The following is a 23,503-nucleotide window of genomic DNA, read 5'->3' as shown; positions in this document are numbered from 1 at the left end:
TTTATAAATAATGATATGTCATTGGTGAATATTGAAATGATTTATATAAGATGCTTGTGTTACAAATGTATTAGAACTGTATGCCATGTGTATATCAGACTGCTGGTACAGAAGTATGTGTTGAAAAGGTTTTTGCATAGTACTGTTTGAAATGTAACCACAGTGTGCCCTACTGGAATAAAATAGAAATGTACATGCACTATTGTAACTTTTTAAATGTATATATTTTAACAGTGGAAACTGGAATACAAGAGGTTAACTTCAGAAAAATAGATGCAATTAAATTACTTTATGGCTACACAATAAAAGATGGTAGCTTTCAGTTTTCAGGGCACTAAGAGATATAATGTCTGTGCTGAAAAGCTTTCTGTATTGTCTTCAGAGTGAACAAATTACTGGCATTTTAATGTGAAGGAATGCAATTGTTTTATGACTTCCAGCATCTGTCAAAGATCTGAGGTCTATGTATTTTCACAGGTAGAATGCTAAATACTGCCAGATTCCAGCTCTGGGTGCTCCAGTTTCCTCCCAAAGACATGCTGTAGGTGGATTGGACACTCTAAATTGGCCCTAGGTGTGAGTGCGTGTGTGTGCCTTCTGTGGAAGGTTGGGCACCGGGCTGGCAGCTCGACACCGTAAAACTCCACTGCCAATCTTGAGCGGACAGGTGATCTGCTGTGGCGACCCCTAACTGGGAAAAGCTGAAAGAAGAAGAATAAGAAATATACTTAAACTTTTCATTGTGGCTGATCTGTCTGGAGATATTTAAGTTTTGAGAGTACTTGCATATTTATTTGGTGACACTGTGTGGGCCACTCATAATAGCCTTGCTCTTAGTCAAACTACCATTTGTATTAATATTAATACTACACAGTAAGATTGGACACCCTTTGTTAAGGGCCTTAAAGTAGCTGATAAGGAGTTGGCTGGTGGCAGTGATAACTACCATATAGTCTAGGCAAAAGGTGCATAACTAGTAAACCTGTGCCAGACCTTCCCAGGTGTGTGTGTGTGTTTGTGTGTGTGTGTGTGTGTGTGTGTGTGTGTGTGTGTGTGTGTGTGTGTGTGTGTGTGTGTGTAAATCAAACCTCAAAGAGTGTGTGTGTCAGCTACTTGGGCAGGGACATGATGCACTGGTTGGACAGAGAGGGTGTTGGAGTTCTTGGCTTGGCCACTCAGCTGAGATCTCAACTCTATATCTGTGCCAGTGAGGAGTCTTATTGGAGATCTGGAGAAAGAGGGAGAAATCAGCCCCGGACTGACTGTGGTTTCTGTGTGGTCTTAAGGGAAATTGCACTTGATGCAGTGAGCTACATCTGGAAATACTGTGTGTGTACCTATTATCCTCCCAGTGAACATCCCTCACTGTTGACAGTGGTGAGGATTGAGGCACCTTGATTACTAGTCCAGTGGTGGGTCGTCACATGCACTTCTACATAAGTGATAGCCCCATTAATTGTTAGCTTAATCACAACTTATCAACCCACAGCATAAACCACTGGTTACCACAATCAGCTGCAAGCAGTGGTCAAAGAAAGCTCTAAGGTCAACAGAGACTAGGCCAAAGACTGAAAGTTGAATGGAGAGAAGAGGAAATTCTTGGAGATGAAAAAGAATGGCAGTACCTCAAAACTGTATGTCTGAGATCTATACAACAGATATGTAGACAAGCCATGTATGGCAATGAGGTACATAAGGAAGGCTGGTGGTAGAATGCAGAAGTCCAGGAAGTCATCAAAAGAAATAGTGTAAGAAAAAGTGGGAGACAGAAAAGATGGACCAGGCCATGAAGGAGTATTGATTGGCTAACAAAGATGCTAAGAGAGCAGTTGTATTAGCAAAGAACAGGGCATCAGAGGCACTCTACCAGCTTCAGGAAAGTGACTCAGCAGATGGCAAAAAAACAAAAACTCTGTCAGATTGCAAAGTAAAGACAGAAAGACAAAGAAGATAGTTGTCAGACACCCTTCATAAGGGATGTCAGCAACAAACTGCTCACCAGTCCAGAGGGCATCAAAAGCAGATGAAATGAGTACTTCCAGCAGCTTCTGAATGAAGAAAACCCCACAGAAGATGAACTGTCTCAGACACAGCCTGTGATGAAAGAATAAGAGGAGCCCGCCATAGAAGAAGTAGGAACAACACTAAGGAAAATGATATCGGAGAAAGCATCAGGCTCAGATGACATCATGGCAGACATGATCAAGATGTTGGGTGAGTTAAGGGAGAAATGGCTCCAGAGACTTCTCATAGTAGTATAGAGAGAAAGGCATATCCCTAATGACTGGCTAATAAGCATTCTAGTGCCAGTGTAGAAGAACAAAGGGGCATTCACAACTGTGGGTGGTATAGAGGTTTAAAATCTCTTGAAACACCACATGAAAGCCCTGGTAAAAGTGACTGATAAATGAATACCCAGAGTAGTAGAAATTAAGATGTGAGATGAGCATTCAGATTCAGATCAGGATGCAGCACACCTGACCCTGTGTTTGCAGTGAGACAGATAGTTCAGAAGAAGCTAGAGATGAAAGAGTCCAACTAGGCATTCATAGAGCTGGAGAAAGCATATGACAAGGTACCAAGAAAGCTGATTTCAGCAGGCTTGAATTGGTCCAAATTCCAATAAACACTGGTAGAATTAGTGGAGGCTATCTACAAGGATCCTATGAGTCAAGTACAAACAGTGTTTGGACTCACAGAGGGGTTCCCAGTGGGAGTGGGTGTGCATCAGGGTTGATCTCTGCTATTCATACTGTTGATGGACTATATTAGCAAATAGATTGGAGGGGACAGAACAACAAAATTAGTGTATGCAGATGATGAGACATTACCGGCAGACATGGCACAAAATGTCAGTAAATGAGAGGGGAATGGAATGCAAAACTGAAGGCACATGGGATGAAACTGAGTAGTGATAAGACAGTTGTAATAGCAGCAAATGAGGGCAATCAGAACAAAATGAGAATTGTGATTGAAGGGAAAATAGTGGAAGAGGTTAAAAGCTTCACATTTCTGGCAAGGCTGGTTGAAGAGAAGAGAAGTCTGACTGAGGAGGTCAAAGTTAGAATCAGACAGGATGCAGCCAACTGGCACAGGGTGTCAGGGATAATATGTAACAGAAGGATGCCAAAAAAAGCTGAAAAGTAAGGTGTACAAAACAGTGGTGTGACCAGTACTACTGTATGGTACAGAAACCTGGGAAGTAAAGGCAGAGCAGTTGAGGAAGCTAGAGGTGATGGAAATGAAGTGCCTGAGATGGGTGGCAGGATGCACACTGTGGGACAGACACAGAAATGAGGACACCTGGGGTGAAGCTCAACAGTTTCAATTGTACAGAAGGTCAAAGAGAACAGATTATGATGGTTCAGGCACATGTATAGAAAAGTAGAAGGCAATCTTCTGAAGAAGATTTGGGATAGACAGGAAGAAGGCAAGAGGAAACAAGAGCATCTAGCAATGAGATGGATGGATTGTGTGAGAGAAGAGCTCCAACAATCAGGCATGATTATAGAAGCAGGTAGGAAAGTGGCACTGAATTGAGAGAGATGGTGACAGCTGATGTGACACCCCGACCCCATGTAGAAAAATTAGAAAAAGGGGATTGATGATGACTATTGACATTGATAATTACAACTTATGACATCAACCACATTAAGATTTGGAGATGATGCATAGTTGTGCATGGCCTAACTTGTTTTCTGTGGTTGCACAATATGGATGAAATTCTGAGAATGGTGTGGTCTGTGTACCACTAGTGCTCTGGTGTAATCCAGAAAGCTGCCATGTGCAATTCACCAATTGGTACTTGATGCCACACAAGACAATATGACACTGTGCTGTGCCCTAAGTGAAGTCTGAATATACAGTGGATATGAAAGTGAAGATTACCCCATGCATACCTCCTGGTGTTATTCAGAAAGCACCAAAGCATGACACTCAGAAGGATGAACTTGTGGCATTAGGACCCTGAAAGTTGAGCATATCACTAGATTCATTAAGGCCTTCATCAGCCCTGTGAACAACATCAGAATGTGCAAATATGAACCACATACACAAAGTTTGACAAGAGCTACAGTCAGGGTAATGCAAAAAGGAGATGTTGCTCCATGTGCACTTATGAATGTACACATAAATGCATGCATACTGCATACTACAAAAGCCTGATGATGTGTGTAATGCAGCAGTTTTCTAGCCACTGCTGTTGTCAGGACAGCGAATAGTTTCTGCTTTTGTACTGTAGGCATTCAAGAATCTGTAGCACATCTTATGCCAGTTACTATGAACTACATAACATACTCCTGACATTAATACCTTAGATAATAAGAACCTAATTTGCTTCTTGTGCAGATATGCCAACTGTGGTATGTAAATGATTCAATGACTCTTTATCATGCTTCACAGTATATTTATTTTCATTTATTTATCCTTTGTTGACCAGGTTAGTCCCACTAGGCTAGTAGCTTCTTTTCAGGGGAGACCAGAGGTGGTATTTATACTAATAAGGGAAACTTGGCCAGGACATTATGGGAGTTCCCCAGCTCTTTCTGATAAGTGCCCGTCAACTCAAGCAGATGAGGCCTCAGTGGAACATCTTATCTGAAGGGTGGCACAGTCAGGAATGCTCCCCCTTGTGCTGCACTGCAATGTCAGCAATCAATCTACGTGGTGTGGGAATAGAACCCACACCCTTCTGCACCAAAGGCGAGTGTGCTACCTGTTGTGTTACTGACACTGCTATGGAAGTATTATCATCAGTAGATGTGCATGCCACTGATTATGCCATTGTTTCTCCGGTCACATGTTATAATAAATGCGTTACAGTCATTTAGGAGGCCCAGTAGCTGCATACAGACATTTATTCAGCCATACTAGGAGATCAGCAATATCATATATGGCTGCATACATACCTATGTGACAATTTGTACAGTAAAAATCTTGGGGGAGGCCAGGACATATGTACTTTCAGTAGTTCTATGGCTCTTGTATTTGCATGGAATGCTGTGTGCTTTGGCTAACTTCATATGGCGCAAATAAAAAACACAAATGCACATTTTTTTATCAGTAACTAGGGATGGAGTGGTGTGGAGGCCTGAAGCTATCACAAATACTCCAGGAGAAAAATCTGGTACATCGGACATGTGGATGGACTTACATTATTATTCAGCTACAGCTATTGTGATACAGTGCTGTCCATTTTGGCAAGGTGCTCCTTGCTATACACTGGGAACATTCCCTACTACTCAACTATTCTGTGATGCACAATCATTAGATTGGCTAGTGGATACAGAAGCCTGTCACAATTGGCCATTATTCTCCTACACTGTAGGATATACAAGAATGGAGCAGCTCAAGTAATTGCATAACTAGTATCCAGCAGTCCTAGCTCAGAGTAGTGGATGGGCTTCAGTTACATGCACTTCTTCTGGGTCATGTTCCACAACTACAGCAAACCATTCCTTGTTGGTGCTGCACTTCCACTGTGTACATTCAGCAGAGCAGCTTGTGACTTCAAAGCAAAGCAGAGCTGAAGAGCGCAACTGCTTAGAGAGGCTAACTTAAATAAGGTATCGCTATATCAAGATGTAGTTAACATGACATGGTTATTGTTTTAAATAATTAGTCATATACCAGAGTGCGCACAAAGTAGCTCTCTTGCATGAGTAATCTTTCTCTATAGTGTAGTGCTCTAAATGCAACCCTACAGAAATGTTCGTCCAGTCACCCTCTGTGATCAAATCACCAAAAGCAACATCTTATCTATAGACCAAACAAATCAGCAAGACAATCCCTTTATTCTTACCCTGTCTTTAAAGCCTGGAATTCCCTCTCTATCACCATTAGAACAGCTACTTCTTACCAATAATTCAAAGTCTATCTAAAACATCACTTAAAAATTAATGGCTCTGCTCCTGCTCTTACACCAGGACAACCATCTACTGTCCCACTTAAAGTTCAATTTTGACACCTTATCCATGAAAACATTCCTATCAAATTTCTTTTTGTACCTCTATAATCACTTTACTTTCTTCATATTTTCCCAAATTTCCTTAAACTCTAATATATCCACATAAGAATCCCTCACCCCTGTGCCTTGTACATTGATGAAAACTCTATATCACAACCTCCATCTGTTTCTCATATATATACATATTTAACTAGATCTCCCGTGGTCTTACTATTTTACTGCATTCAGTATAACTGTCATCTCATAATACTTAGGCATCATGTCTATTTTCACAAGTAGATCTGAAACGAAACACCCCGATAATAATCTTCGACTCTCATGTCAATGACTTATTTCTTTCTATCACACCTATCATGTTGCGTCTTAATTATGTAAATATTTGACTATGTGTACCACTTTATCTGTACTTTTGTAAATATCTGACTTTATGTATTAGTGTTTCTAAGGTAATTTTGTATTTACTGTTACAAATGTAAATTCTCTATGTATCGCAATGTGAAATATGATCTGTATCTGCAGCTTTTCTCCCCGGGCCTCTGCTGAATATGGGTACTTATCCAGACAGACTATCCTGGTAAAGCAATGTCAAATAAAATAAAATAAATAAAATGTGCTGGAGCTAGAACAATGTTCTAATTCTGGCGTGTGAGGTGGCAGAATACTGGAACTGATCTTTTTTCCTTTTACTCTCTAATGGTGTTATTGGTTAGTTGCTGGGGAAATGTATCAGCATAGAAGGCCTTGCTAAGCCCTTGGCTTGTTTAGATTTAGTTGTGGCAGGCAACCTTTGGATAAGCAGGAAAATTAACAGACTCCTGAGAGGAGTGCTGTGCCACTGCTCCCACCAACAACCCCATCATTGCTCATAGGTCAGTACTTGGCTAGCTGCCCTTAGGGAGCATTTTAAGCCTAAGCCAGTTTTCCCAAAAGGTGAGGATCAAGCCCTGTACCTTGTGCTATCAGGTAAACAGTTTAACCATTATGCCCACCCCCAATATCTTATCACTCTGGCCAAGTTGTATGAGGCATCATCTGTACAACCCTCTTCAGAATGGTTAAAGCATGTACGTAACACACAGCATGAATTTTAGCCTTGGGAGGGTGAACGAGGAAACCCTATAAAAGCTTCTTTTTATTGAGCAGTAGCATCTTGTATGCAGATGAGGAATCTGTGAACAATATGTCACTATACAAACCATGTGTGTAGTACAAAACAACTTGAACCAATACAGAAGTGCTAATGCTCTAAAACACATACCAAATCTGTGATGCCAGGTGAATACATATTTGCTAAATTTTATAAAATGTAGTTCACAAAACAAGCAGCAGTTCTACAAGGCCACTAAGTTAATGCAGGGAAGGAGAGACAAGAGACCAAAAACAATTTATTTTATAGTTAACATTACCTATCTGTTGGCTGTTGCATGACTATTGAGGTGAAAAATAATTTGCAAGCTTCCTAAAGGTCCTTCCAGTGACCCTGGACTGAAACAATTGGTACGCATTCAGTTACAATAGTAGCAGGTATTCTAAATTAATAGTTTGAAATCATCTCTGCCACTGGGGTGAGACATCCTTAAGAATCCCAGTAATTAGCCTTAAACAGACAGTGTCAGTTACAACACAATGCCTGGGATTCAGAATTTTTTTTAAGTAATGCTAAGTGATTTTGCATGAAGAGCAGCTGCATGCAGGGTGGAGGTGATTTAAAGACACCCTGAGAGCAAGTGGGGAAACATGAGAAATTCCACTGCCTGCACAGTATGCAAACGGAAGTATAATGGCATGGTAATGAGCAACGTTATTAAAATGAGGGCACTTGTGAATGCAAATGGGGTAAACAACATGGAGGTGGAGTGTGTCAGAGAGAGACACACACACACACACACACACACACACACACACACACACACACACACACACACACACATGTTTATATATCTGACAGATGTTACCTCCAGAGTTAATGACCATAGTAGAATCCTGGAGTTACAGGAGACTGATCAAAAAATGTGTGGGGTAGTCAGTGCCTTAGTAAACCTGTGTATGCAACAGGCTATACTCACTGCCAGTAGTTACAGTATTGCATGTTATTGCCCTCAGTGGTGCTTAGTCATCCATCCTTGTTTAACATATCATGCCTTCATGACACTGAAATGGTGAACCACTACTGTGTGGATAGAAACACCAAGCAGGAGCTGGTCAAGATACCAAGGTATGTGTGGTTTTGAAAATACTAGTTTAGGCTCCTCTCAGCGACCAGTAGTGTTGACACAGTAGGTGTATCCCAGGCATCTGACTCAAGGAAACTTGAATGGTTCCTAAATGTCACACTACATGTGGGTGAGCATACATAGTTTCCATGTACCACAGAGGTGTGACCAAACTTTCCCTGAGGTACTGGAGGAGAACAGACTGCATCCACTTTGTAATAAAGATGTCACCTATGGAACAGGAAAATGAGTGTATTAATGCTAAGGGATTTCACTCTATCCACTGACAGGTAGGTATCATGCACAGGAAATAATATACAATGTGTTTGCAAGCTACCCTGGCAGTGCCCACAACTCCCACATCTGGTACATGTGTGACTTACATCAGTGTTTTTTGTGGGATGATTTTATCCAGGGGCATCTTACTGGAGATGCCGAATATTATATTTTTAATGACACATCAGAAATCTCCAAACCATGGCAGAGAATGATTACAACCATGCCTTGTCACAGAACTGTGTCATTGTTGAACAGGTGTTTGGCTTGCTAAAGGCCTTCTTCTATTGTCTGGATGTGTCTGGTGGTGTTGTGTAGTACAATCCAGCCACTTGCAGTAAGATATTCACAGTATGTGCAATGTTACATAACATCATTATACACAAACAGTTACAGTAAGGCAGACACTTTCAGGAGGAGGAAGCCCCAAACTCAGCAGTGGTGGAGGAGTCTGATGAGGAGAGTTTTGAGGAGCCAAATGCAAGGGGGGGGGGTCTATGCTAGATGAAAGTGAGTACAATATGGCATATCACTGGCATCTGATTTATAAGCTTGGGCTAGAATAAAGCATTCTACAGAAAAAAAAAGTTGTATTCAAGCCTTCAACTAGGCTGTGCTACTTCTTGGATGGGCCACTCCATGAACATGAGAGGTGGCCCAAGACATGTAGATGTCCATGTTTTAAGGTACTTCCTTCAACAATGGATGGTGGAGTGGAAATTTTGGCACTATGTGTGCCAGAAAATGACCTCCTCCTTCCCTGGTTGCCTTCACCAATGGAGTCAGAGGTGGACTACAACTATGGACAGATTCACTATGTACACACAAGCAGAATACTATATGCATTGTAATGTATTGCCCTAATGCACAGAAATCTGTACCCTGCTTGGAACTGTAGCCCAAAAAGTATAAAACACCCACACAATATCTGCATAGATGTACTTCAAAGGCACAACATAAACACACTTTTAATATTACCAAACTGTCACTGAAGTCATCAAAGAAACCGATAATGCCACAGTAGCAGGTAATGTCAATTTTTGGGATAAGCACTTACCTTCCAAACAAATATGCTTAGGTAAAAAAAACTGCTATGCACACATGCTGCAAGGTTGTTGAGCTGCTGCACTGCAATCTTCCACATCATGATGAGACACATAGTGGCCACGGGGGTGGGTGGGGGTGGGGGTGGGGTTGTATCATGAAATTCTAAAGCTTTTCACATCACACTTATGCTAATGAGGCATCAGCTAATGAATGTTCCTGAATCACTGTTTTTACTCATTGCAGCTATGAGTATTTATTTATTTAACTGTATAGTTATTTAGTATAGCTGGGTAAGGGTCTTCTTTACCTATATGCAATTGTGAAGCCTAATGAGCAGGAGTGGGCAGGTCAATAATCGCTACAGGGATGTGAGAAAAATAGAATAATATTGCAGCCTATAGCTGGATATTGCTAAAGAGCAAAGCTGCTGTGATTGTTAGGCAACATGAAGGTCTTACAAACATTCAGTGCCTGTGTAAACACCCTAACATCATCATGCTAAGATATCAATTTTGGGTTCCTATTAGAACAACGAAAACACATTTTGTCGAATGCATTTTCGTCGACACATAAAGAGTGAACAGGCAAAACAGCGAAGCAGCTGTTCAGCAAATTCTTTCCCTGGGAAAGAAGTCGCTTGATCCCTTCATTGCTTTGCCGTGTTCTGCAGTGTAGTGTGGTCCCTTGTCCGGTATAGCTCCCGAGCATGAATGTGCAACAGTTACTGACCTTAGGGTTAGGGTGCAGGTTCAGGTAAGTGCATATGTATGAAAGTGTTTACTGTTTTTTTTTTTTTGCGTTAGATGTATGGTTGAGTTACGTGTGTATGTGTTTTCAGCTGTTTACTTTTATTTTGGGGAGGGTAGAATTAGGGTTAAGGTAAGTGTGTATGTGTTTGGAACTGTTTATATTAATGTGCAAGAGTTACTGACCTTAGGGTTAGGGTGCAGGTTAAGGTAAGTGCATATGTTTTAAAATGTTTACTTTTTTTTTTCCGTTAGATGTATGGTTGGGTTACGTGCATATGTGTGTATTCATTTGTTTACTATTTTTTTTGGGGGGGTACAATTAGGGTTAGGGTACATGTGTATGTGTTTGGAAGTGTTTAATATTTTTTTTTTGGTTGGAACAGCAATTTCTTTCCCTAGGAAAGAAATTGCTGTTCTGTGGTGTCGATATTTTCAGCTTTTGCTGAAAATGTGTCGATGAAACATTGTTCGTTATTTTAAGCATTCGATGCTTCAATATAGACCATCCATTTTTGCCTTAAGCAATTGTGGGACCACAATTAGCCAAGCTAACAAGCTTCCCTGTTTGGACATCACATGCTGAACAATTCAATATGCATGACCACAAGAGGCTACCATAGTACCATAGTTTTTTTGGAATGTAACCTAGTGAATGACCATGGATTCCAAAATCACTGAGGTTGGCAGGGCTCCCTGGTGATGCATTAAAAAAGTAAAATCTTTTTGTGTTCATTGCATAGAGACCATTGGGAGTGCCTAACTGGAGACTGTTAGGAGAGTCACCTATATAAAGTGGATCCCTTACACAGTCTTACCAGGGCAGTGTTTGATACCACTGGCATATCCCGCACTGGCAAGCAGTTCTCACGCTACTACAGTGATCTGAAAAGGTGTCTTTCTGATCTTTCTAGCTGATAGAAGAAGAGGTCAGAGCAGGGGCATGTCTGATTACCCATTAAATTGTTTTTTTTTTACAATATATATCCTGGTTATGGACATGTAATTCATGGTTTCTTTATGTTCCTTTGTTGTTAAGCTACGGAGGCTGTTACGAAGACCATCCTTGTGTATTGATTGGAACAAAAAGGAGAATCTCTCCAGGTGAAGAGGTGCATATGGCTGTTTCATATAATAATTTGGAATACATTCAGTCTGCAGCTGCCAAAGTTATATTCCTGTAGAGGTTTTACTGTTTAGCTTCAGGTTGTCTGTTACTTAGTGCAACTGATTCCATTCTATATATGTTACATAGAGTTGGATTTCATGAACTTAGTAAATGATTTTTGTATTGGCAGTTGTCATAAGACATGCTAGGCATAACATTTCACTGAGGTTACATGTGTTATGAGGGAAATACAAAGTATCTCACTGGTAGCAATGTTCTTTACAAACCCACAAGTAGGACACAGAGAACAGGAATGTTATTGCCTGGCATTTTTCTAGTGTGAACAGGGTCTATCTGTAATACTTATCTGACAGCTAGCTAGCTAACTAGATGGATAGAAAGCTAGATAGAGGGACTGATGGATGAATAATGCTACGTCATACATTGGTTGTAGGGGCGCCACAAATACAGTACTCTGTAAAGATGCCATGGAGTTGTAGGCACACTACACATTTGCCCACACTGCACCCCTGTACATACACGACATGTAATGCTAGTTTTGTCATTGCTGACCTGCCTTCACATCATAACATACGGCCACAGTTTTATGAATGCAGTGAGTAGCTTGCAGTATGCCATTGTGTACTATTTCCTGCTTGCCTATTATACATCAGTGTTATATCTTATAGGTGATATGTGCCATATATGTAAGAGTAACAACATTTTTTTCTCTCTCCCCACCCTTCTCCCTGTTAAATCCCTCATGTTATTTATTTATTTTTTGAAAGATTTTCTTTATTTCTTTATTATTTTCTTTCTCTTCATTTCTGTTGACATTTTATACAGCATCTGCCATGGATGTGCCATTAATGAGGTCCAGGTTACCATCCTTCCACTTGTCCTAGCCTTGTCTTCCCTCTACACTGAGTGTGGAAAGGTTTAGGTAGGAGGCCTGCCCTAGGGCTTCTGCTGGTCACTTACTGGAGGCAGTGCCATTGTCCCCTTTGGTAGCAATGCCAGGAATGTTGTGTTTGTCACCTGCAAGGAGACACTACAGGTGATGGGGAGATCATTGACCAGCATCTAAAAGCCCACATCAACCGCTTGGAAAGGGTCCTTGTACAGCTTACAGAGCCATACCACTGCCTGTTTCTGACTTAACCCCTTCAGGCAGGTCCAGTGAAGAGGGTGGTCTGATTACTGACTGACTCCACGGGTATTACACAGACAGCACAATACAGAAGAGAATGTCTACACTATCCCCACTCTGGCATTCCCATTCCTTGTTTTTTTACCTTTGTTCCCTGTTTGTTGTCCAGTCCTACCATTGATTACTGTCTTTAATTTTATTGTCTCCCCAAAAGTGTGTCAGCACCTCCCCTGCCAGTCTTTGTCCTGTTTTATGTGTCTCTGCTTGTAGGATTCACCCTATTACCATACCATTACATCTTATCATATAAGAAAGTCCTTCTATATTGTTTGTTTTATAAATAAATGGATTGTGTGTAGATCTACAGATGTCATTATACCCTTTATTCAGCCCTCATTAGGCCAGTCATTGGGTATAATGTCCCCTTTGGCATGTATCTATCCAGTCACATACAACAACTGGAATGCCCACAGAGATACCTTACTAAAAGGATGCAAGGCCTAAACAACATGTCCTAAATGGACTGACTCAAAGCCCTGCCACTATACTCGGTATTCTACAGACTGCTAAGAGGTGACCTGCATCTGGAATACAAGTCATCCTTTGACCCAATACTAATAGACCTAATGCACATAACCAAGTCAAATAGCATCAGAAACACTTGGTCTTGGGATCTAGACCACTTCTGCAAAATTAAAGGAACAGTTTAAGGGGACATATATCTCACAGAGGATACTACTGCTCTGGAACAGACTCCCCCTCCACATAAAACAAAGCTCATCCCTGTCCATATTCAACTGTAACTTGGATTTATGGATGGGTAATAGAAAATTTACCCCTGGACTGCCCAGACAATTTACCCCTGGACTGCCTGCTTTACTACTAATGGACAGAGGCAGCTTCAAATGCTTTATCCTATGCATGTACCCCCTCAAATTATCTATGGTATGATCCCAATTATTCTCACTAGGTTAATATCTAGTTATCGATCATGGGATGTGTAATGCCAAACTAACACCAAACACGGCAGTTAATTCAAGCAGAGAAAGGGAAATTGGCAAGGCTGAAAATGACCCAAAAGGGCAGCTAACCTAGTATATATCTTTGAACCTATGAACCCATCCTTTGCATTTCCTTAAATACTTCTATATTTTTCCTTTTCAAAAAAAAAAATGGCACCTGTCTCAGAAAATAAATCTACACTAAATATACCTCTCCCCACTACCATTCTTACAGTCCCTGCTTTCATAGGTTTATAGGAGATTACCAGGCTAACAGCTTAAGAGCTTTTAAAAGCCCAGTCAATATAATTCAATTTTACCCAATATATGGCCCCTACGGGAAAGAAGATGGATTTGTGCCTATGCATTGAGTATCTTACTGGTTGTCCCTGCCCTTAAGGAACATAGGCACTACCCCATGTGTAAGTTTATGATTCCCCAGCCATTGTTCCAAATTGTGTTGAAGAGGGCCAGGGAAGGGCTCTGCTTAATTTGAATGCCTGTTCCAAAGAAGGGACAATCTCTGAGACACATGTGTCTCTCCAGCATATTTTGTTTAAGTCGCTGACTAGGTTTACATTCCTAGATTGGGTGACCCTTGTGCTGTTTGACTTGTGGATGTGTAGCAGATCCATCAGGGATGGATTTGTCAGCCAACAGGCCAGGCATATGTCACCCCTTAATAACTGGAAGAACTCAGAGTAAAGGGACAGGGCTTTTAGTCTATCCACATAGGACATGTAGTTTACACCCTATATTTTCTTTGTGAGGAACCTCTGAGGTCACGCCAGTTGCTGTAAGTGTCTGGTCAAGTGCATGCCAAATTGTATATTGTACTCAATTACTTGTCTAATGAGGGCTGAGTACAGTGGGACTATAATTTCCTTGGATCTGGATGCCATACCTTTACTTATAAGTTGTGCCACATAGGACTTCTTCATCATGTGGACACATGACGGTCAATGTTCAGGCTATTATCTGTCTGTGTACTTAGATCTCTCACCTCTGAGTCTACTCTTAGGGGTGTGCTACTGATGTTGTACTTTGCAAGGGGATTTGACTTCCCAGAGGGTATGATAATGTATTTTTTTTCATTTAGATTTAGACCATGGCTCTGGCATCAGTCATTTGTCTGATCTAGACCCTCCTAAAGGATATCTACATCACTGGGGGATTCAGTGATTGCCCCTGGCTTGCAGTCATGGGCAAATGTTGTCATCCAGAGGCCTTCCACATTTGCCTTGACATCAGAGACGTATATTCTGAACAGGAGTGGTCCCAGCACTAAGCCCTGTGGCACACCACTAGTAACTGGCATCTTGCTGGCTCTGGATTCACCCACTGTAATCACATGTGTTCTGCCCACAAGCCCATTTGCTATCCATCTGGTGACACAGGGATTTCTGCCCAGTTTTGTGAGTTCATTTATTTATTTTACATTTGTTGACCGGGATAGTCCGACTGGATATATGTCCATTTTCAGCGGAGGCCCGGGGAGAAAAGCTCCAAGATATTACTAAAAAATTACAAAGTGATTACATGCTAAGCAATACACAAGTCATTGATATTTATACAAAACAGATACAAAAAAAAAAAAAAACTGTTTAGGGTGTTTATTTTTTTTTTATTTTTATTTTTCAGTCCTTCCTGCTCAAGTTCCTCTATATCAAATTCCTGACACATGTCAGCCTACTGGTACCATAGGAAGTGTATTTCTTTAGTAGATTAACAGAGAGAAAAAAACAAAGCAACAGCGAGAGGTATAATAGCCAACAGAGGTGGTCATGGATGAGGTGAATACAGTCAGTCAGGATTAGTGCAAAGGCATAACCATTGTGAGTTTAGAAGGATTCTTAGTTGCTTTTTAAACAGTGGAGTGGATAAAAGGGATGTTAGTTCAGTTGGACGCTTGTTCCAAATGTTACCAACAGAGTTAGTGAACAGGCAGTCAGTCCCCAGACTTGTTGTTGGCTTTTAAGGTAGATGCTAGTATTCTATTGGCAGATCATAGGGTTGTTGGGTTTTTGTATGGGCTAATAAGCTTACAGAGTATGGGAGTATGTGTGGGATGATGCAGAGTTTTATGAATAATTGTAAGTTGTTGTATAAGAAGCTGACTTTGCAATTCCAGCCAACCTAGTAGTTTGAATTTCTGGCAGTGATGGGCTCTAAATGGGGATCCAGTGGCAAATCTGGCTATGTTATTATAAGATGTTGCCAGTTTATTGATATTGCTTTTGGAGAGGTTTGTATAAATTGGGGAGGCATAGAGAAGGGTGGAAAGTAGATGTTTGGGCAATAGTAGAACTAGTTGAAGCTGTGAGAAAGGGTTTAAGTCTATAAAGGGAACCGAGTTTTTTATTAACTGATTTAATGGCTAGGTTAATATGTGTGTCAAAGTTAAGATTATTATCAATTGTTATACCTAGAAGTTTGGTAGTTATGTCAGGAGCTATTTTAGTACCATTGTTGGATGTGATTGTAAAGTTAATAGTGGGGGAATTTAGGGTGGGAGTGAATACTAATAGTTTTGTTTTTTGGGGTTAAGGAGGAGACAGCGTTGATGGAACCGTTTTTCTACTAAGTTAAATACTGTTTGGGTTTTGGTTTGAAGCTCTGCAGGTGAGGAGGCGCTACATATTAATGTTGAGTCGTCGGCGTATTGAATGCAGGTGGCCTGTGGAATGGATGTTTTCAGATCATTAATAAAAATGGGAAATAGGAGAGGTCCCAGAATGGAGCCTTGAGGGACACCAAGAGAGATAGGGAGCTGAGTGGATAGTTTCTTGTCCCAGAGGACTGCTTGCTGTCTGTTTGTAAGTGGGAGTTAAACCACTTGACTGTTTGGGTGTCAAACGAAAAAGATGTAAGTGTATCTGACAGTAGTTGATGATTCACCATGTCAAATGCCTTTGAGAGGTCAATAAAGAGGGCTGAGGACAGTAAGTTGTTGTTTATATTTTTATTTTTTTGTTTATTTATTTATTTATAATACCTGAATGGAGAATTGTGTTGAATGCCTTGGCCAGGTCGAGGTAGGTGGTATGTACTGTTTTATCCCCATCCATGGTCTTAGTGACAAAGAAATCCACCAGATGCCCTTGACAAAGCTGAATTGGATCAGTTCTAGTGTTTGGAGGTTTCCTATGTCATTAGTTATCAGGTCCATTATTATTCGTTCCATGGCCTTACATATAAGACTAGTCAAACTTATGGGTCTATAATTTCCCGGGTCAGTAGTTGGTCCTCCTTTTTGCAGAGGGATGACTGTTGCTATCTTCTACTTTATCAGGACAAAGCCAATCCAGAGGCCGTGGTTAAACAGAGGTCCTAATGAACCTAAAGTCCTGATTTAAGCTGTCTAAGATGCAACCTGGTATATCATCAGGCCCTACTGAAGCTGATTTTTTAGTTTTAGGGAGTGTAGTGGCAACCTATTTTTTGGTGATAACTGGCAGTGGAGTGGTGGAGGGCATTTCTTGGGGGAGAACTGGGGGTGATAGGGAGGTGAAATTTCAGCTGAATTTGCCAGCCAGCAGAATTTCTATATCTTCTGGCTGAGTATAAGTAATGCCATCTACAACTACTTCCTCACATTGTTGGGTGTTGCCCTTAAGACTACGGACATAAACTGAAAAAATGCCTTCTGGTTATCCTTAACTTTGGAGGCTATTTTTACCTCAAAGTCTGCTTTAAGAGACTTGACTAGTTCCCTGATTCACTTGTTTAGACTAATGAGGGACTTTTTGCTTTGTTGTGCACATTCCCTATTACTTCTCAAAAGGATTTTCTTTCTTTTGTTGTACAGCCTATTAATACTAGGGGCCCACCAGGGTGGCTTGTTTTTGAGGTTTGACCTGGGTTTATTTCGGTCTGGTACTGTCGTTTTTATGCAGTTATTTATATAGTCATACAGGGCTTTTTTGTGTATCCCTTTGCATAGGTTTCTGTGTTTTCTGGATTTGTGGGAGCTTGAAGAGAAGTTCTTAAAAGTTTTTGGGGTTAGGTGTGGGGATTAGTTTTAACTTTATTTAAAGGAAGACTGCTCTATGATCTGATCTTACCAGTAAGCATATTACATGGGGAGGGTTGTAGCACTCTCCCATACTTTTGGTACCAGATCTAGAATATTTGTTCCACAAGTGGGGGTGCAGACTAGCCGTTGCAGGGCATTTAAATTTGCAAAGTCAAGAAATCTTTAGGGCGTGTTAGTGGTTGTGTATTCCTCCCAATTAATGGAGGGGCAGTTAAAATCCCTCCTGAGTATGGTACTGGGCTGGATGGTGAGTGATTCTAGTAATTTCAGACAGGATGTATGAGTTTCCTGGTTCATGGTGGGGGACCTGTATCTAGCAAGAATATGGTAATGGTTTTTCCCATAGTTAGCTGAACACAGAGTAGCACAAGCATGTCATAGTGTTTGACCAGCCTTGAGGTGTGCTTATCCTTTATGTACATGGATACTCCTCTGTCTTTTGCTCTTTCATGTTCAGTGGGTGGTTGGAATGTATGAAAGACATTATAGCCCTGCACTGCTGGAGTGTTTTCCATGGCTTTGAACCATGTTTCAGTAACTGCACAGATGTCAGCATTCTCCAGGGTGAGGAGAGCTTCCAGGGAATGCAGTTCCTTGTTGAAACTCCTAGCATTGAGCAGTAACATCTTTAGCTTGTCCTGAGCAGCTTTTGTTATTTTGGAAGGTTTGTCTGTTTGGCAGTGCCTAAAATAAGGCACTATAGGTGTGGATGATGTTTTGGCCAATATCCAAAAACTTAGAGATGGCCGGTGAAGACCATCAATGGCAAAACAGCATGGCCTGTCAACCATGTCCCCCCATGGACCCCTTTGGAATGACACTAGTAAGTAAGCCAATTGTTAAAGTTCATCATTTTCTGCTGGTATTGTGGTATCATCCTTGGAGACACTAGAATGCTGCTGAATAAGAATAAGGAATTTATCTGAGAGGGGAAGATGAAAAGAGTCAACTGGGATAAGATGATTCTTCCAGTAGGATAGGGCAGATTGGGATTACCTAATTTGATGAGGTATTTTAGAGCTACACAGTTAAGACTCTTATACATAGTATAAGCAGGAAACTATAATTCAAAGCTGAAAAGGATGACGATGAAACAGGGAGAAGCACAATAAACAAGGAGAGACTGGGATTTAGGATGCAGGCCAAATAACAATAATCATACAGAATATTATATATATAAAGTAGCAGAAAGTATCTTAAGAATTAAGCCAACATGGGAATAGAGAAAGGAGATTGTCGATAGAGATGACTGCAGTTATGGATATAGACAATAGGCAAGAGGGGGCTGGAATTTATTGGAGAAAACTGGAAAAGGAACCATGGTATTGAGAGCAAATAACTAGAGAAGCAAAGATGATAGAATGGGAAGATGCTAAAAATTTATTTGGACTGCAGGTTAGTGATTGCCTTCCCTGTCAAGGATTGAAATCAGAGTATAGGCAAAGAGAAAGAAATTGGATGTTCCTAATAAACGACCAGCACTGATAGAGTTTTTAGTAGAACAGAAGCTGTCATTAAAAAAGGAATAATTAGTAGATTATATTAAATATTGAATGATAACTATAAGAATAAATTAGAGGCAGTTAGAAAGGATTGGGAAGAGAAATTGGAAAAGCAATTCACAAAAGAAACAATGGGAGAATATACAGTGGATATAAAAAGTCTACACACCCCTGTTAAAATGCTAGGTTTTTGTGATATAAAAAAATTAGACCACAATAAATAATTTCAAAACTTTTCCCACCTTTAATGTGACCTATAACCTGTACAAGTCAACTGAAAAACAAATCTGTTAGGGGAAAAGATATAAAAAATAAAAAAACATACAATAAGCTAGTTGCATAAGTGTGTACACCCTTAAACTAATACTTTGTTGAAGCACCTTTTGATTTAATTACAACATTCAGTCTTCTTGGGTAGGAGTCTATCAGCACGACACATCTTGACTTGGCAATATTTTCCCACTCTTCCTTGCAAAAGCATTCCAAATCTGCCAGATTGCGAGGGTATCTCTTGTGCACAGCCCTCTTCAGGTCACCCCACAGATTTTCTATTAGATTTAGGTCTGGGCTCTGGGTGGGCCATTCCAAAAGTTTAATTTTCTTCTGGTGAAACTATTCTTTTGCTGATTTGGATGTATGCTTGGGGTCATTGTTGTATTGAAAGGTGAAATTCCTCTTCATCTTTGGCTTTCTAGCAGATGCCTGAAGGTTTTGGGCCAAAAGTGACTGGCATTTGGAACTGTTCATAATTCCCTCCACCTTGACTAAAGCCCCAGTTCCAACTGAAGAAAAGCAACCTCAAAGCATGATACTGCCACCACCATACTTCACCATGGGGATGGTGCTCTTTTGGTGATGCGAAGTGTTGTTTTTGTGCCACATGTACCGTTTGGAATTGTGGCCAAAAAATTCAACCTTGGTCTCATCAGACCATAACACATTTTCCCACATATTTTTTGGAGACTTGATGTATTGTTTTACAAATTTTAGCCAGGCCTGGATTTTTTTTGTATAAGAAAAGGCTTCCGTGTTGCAACCCTACCCCACAGTCCAGATATATGGAGAATACAGGAGATTGTTGTCACATGTAGTACACAACCAGTACTTGTCAGAAATTCCTGCAGCTCCTTCAGTGTTGGTGTAGGTCTCTTGGCAGCCTCCCTGACCAGTTTTCATCTTGTCTTTTCATCAATTTTGGAGGGACGTCCATTTCTTTGCAACGTCACTGTTGTCCCATATTTTATCCACATTTTGATGACTTTCTTCACTGTGTTCCATGGTATATACAATGCTGTGGAAATTTTTTTGTACCGTTCTTCTGACTGATACCTTTCAACAATGAGATCCCTTTGATGCTTTGTAATTTGTCTGTGAACCATGGCTTTTGATGTAGCAGGCAACTGAGTAAATGTCAGGAAAATTCTAGTAGGACAGCTGAACTTTATTTGGCGTTAATCAGAATCTCTTTAATTGATGGCAGGTGTGTACCCAAGAAGACTGAATGCTGTAATTAATTCAAAATATGCTTCGACAAAACATTAGTTTAATGGTGTGCACACATTTTTTATTTTTTATATTTTTCCCCTAACAGATTTGTTTGTTTTTCAATTGAATTGTACAGGTTATAGGTCACATTAAAGGTGGGAAAAGTTTTAAAATGGTTTATTGTGGTTTCATTTTTTTATATCACATAAACCTGGCATTTTAACAAGGGTGTGTATACTTTTTATATCAACTGTATGTATGTCTCCCAAATATGCAACAAAATCTAGAATTTTTAGGATTTTTGCTTGGAAATGTTTACATTAGATATTTTTTACCCCAAATAGACTCCAGGGAATTTTTCCTCAGGTAGACAGCAAATGTTGGAGGTGTGATGGGGAAGAAAGAAATAATTGGGAACATATTTTCTTGGAGGGCGGTGAGTTGGCAGACTTTACAGATTCCCTGTGGGATGTACTGTCAGAGATGCTGGGTGGGCAGAATGGTGTGATGAGGGAGATGATTTTTCTGAGCTATTATACACAATCAGAATTGCCTAGACATGGTAAGGCCCTGCTGTGTCTAATTATGGTGGCTGCCAAAAAAGCAATGACTAGAAAATAGAAATTCAAAATCTACACCAACTATACTAGATGTAGTGAATATAGTAACAGAGATAAATGACTGGAATTGAGATCTTTAGAAAAGGGTAGGAGGAAACTACATAGGAAACAATGGGAATTGTGGGAATAATACATACAGGGGAGGAATGAGGTTTAAAAGAAGGCAGGACTTAAATGAGCTATGTAATGTTTGACTGACAATGATTGAGTAGATTATAAGTGAAGTATAATGTTTAAAACTGGGAGTGTGTCAGAATGGTTTGTGATGTAAAATGCTTGCAACTAGTATTCTGTCGGTGTGGTTTGTTTTCATTTATATAAATGGATGATTGCCTATGTCATAAGTGATGGTTTAATAAAGATGTTTCTTTTTCAAAAAAAAGGGGAAGGAATTTAATAATTTATGTACGCTAATGATTGGCAGTGGATTTTTACGGTGCTGAGTAGCCAGCCTGATGCCCAACCTTCAAAGAAGGCACACCCATTCATGCATGCACCTACCTGCATGTCTTTAACGTCACTCGACCATGGGGAGGGCATGCAGACTCCACACAAAAGGCACTCCAGCCGAGAATTGAATGGGAGCACCTCTTGCTGTGAGGTGACAATGCTAACCGCTGCACCACCGTGGCATGTCTTAAAGGTATTAAAAAATGCTAGGCTCATACCTGCTTGTGACACATATTCTGACAGCTCAGTCACATCTCTGTCTTCATGTAGTCCGAGGAGGTAAGTCCTTGTGGATAATCCTTTGCTTGTCACCCATCTCCCTTTTCCTACTTTGCTAAACTTCCATTTTCACCCTTTTCAATGGCCAAAGAGTAGACCTTGCTGCTGGTCCTTTAATGTGGTTAACAGGTTTTCCCATAGCGTTACAAACTATGCCATGTGTGCACGCTTAGCTGTGCCCATGCTACTCATTTGCCTGTTTTCCTCGCATCAGCCCTAGCTGCTAGCTGCAACATGAGAATCTTTCTTTCTATACAAGTCTTGTCATTTCTGTGAGCAGATTTTCTAATTAGCAACATTATGGCCCATGAAATTCCACCTACTTAATTGATAATTACTTTCGGTGTGCATCTTGCTACTAGATATATCTGTTGAAGGCATACAGTGATTGCACTAGGCAGGCTTCTGAATCCCAAGGAATCTGTTTTCATAGTAATGTTCCATTTCCATCAAGCACGTATTGGGCAAACTTAAAGACCTATTATTTATTTATTTTTTTTCATCATGTACAAATGCTTCAATGCACCTCCTCTTTTAAATTTTAGTAATAATTTGTTAAGAAAGGAAGCAATTATTCTAGCCACTATTAAACTATTCTAAAGTATAACTCCATTTACTTCCTGCAAGAATTCAGCGCTACCAAAATTGCATACACTTGTACTTACTGATATAAATACTTTTCTATGTACAACTGTCTTGTAATTAGGTTTGTTTTGTTTCTGTGAAATGTAACTGTTGTTTTGGGAACTGTTCAGAGTCTCTTGTTAATAGTATAAATGTACTGTGATTTACTTTTCTTCCCATTCTTCCAGTGAAAATGGGCTTTGCCCAGTCGAACTTTCCTGGCAACAAAGACAAATAGATAAACATATCTTTACTTATAAAAACTCTTCAGCCTCAGGTATTGGATAATCAACTGAATAGGAAATTTCTTGTTTAATTAGTTTACCCTTTCTCTTTCTTTCTATTGCTTGAACAATTAACTAATTAACACCTATGTACTGTGGAATGTCACACCTCTAGCAGGCAACAGACATCTTGCATTCTGGAGCATTTTCTGAAAAATAAATTTATAAAGCAAAAGATAAACAAATGTAAATATTTTGTGAACAATAAAACCTATTAAAACTGTACAGATAGCAATGTTATCATAGTCTTTTCCCTAATATTTTAATATAGCAATAACCCACGCCTGGGTGTGGGTAATGCGGCATTTACCCACGGTTGGCGTGGTTTGGTCCCGAGGGCGAATCCCGAGGGACCAAACAAAGACAAACGTGGGTAAATCCTGCATTACCCACACCCAGGCATTGGTTATTGCTATTATACTCTGACATTATTTAAGAAAAGAAATAATTACTTTTCTTAAATAATGGCATTGTATAATGCCTCTTTGCTGCCCTTCCGCAGCTGTCTGTTATCCGCGGCAGTTCTGATGTACTGCGCATGCCTATGCAGTACATCAGAGCTGTGGCCAAAAGCAACGGAGAAAGCAAGATCTCCATTGCTTTTTACTGTTTCGCTATGTTAAATGGGTTTAACATAATGAGACAGCTTTAAAATAAGCAACGGGAGATGTCTGTTGCTTATTTTAAAGCTGTCTCGCTATGTTAAACCATTTAACA

At 40.2% G+C, this 23,503-nt stretch overlaps 1 protein-coding gene across 1 annotated transcript in view; it reads right to left on the bottom strand.

Annotated features, from left to right (window-relative positions):
- Positions 1 to 23,503, bottom strand: part of CCKAR (cholecystokinin A receptor) — a 1,479,640-nt gene that overhangs the window by 106,056 nt on the left and 1,350,081 nt on the right. The gene's annotated exons all lie outside the window — the stretch shown is intronic.

The sequence above is a fragment of the Protopterus annectens genome, chromosome 2.part1, assembly GCF_019279795.1.
Source record: "Protopterus annectens isolate FY-2018-M chromosome 2.part1, PAN1.0, whole genome shotgun sequence".
Taxonomy (NCBI): Eukaryota; Metazoa; Chordata; order Ceratodontiformes; family Protopteridae; genus Protopterus; species Protopterus annectens.
Note: the sequence above shows the minus strand (reverse complement) of the source record. Positions and strands in the feature narration are given on the sequence as shown.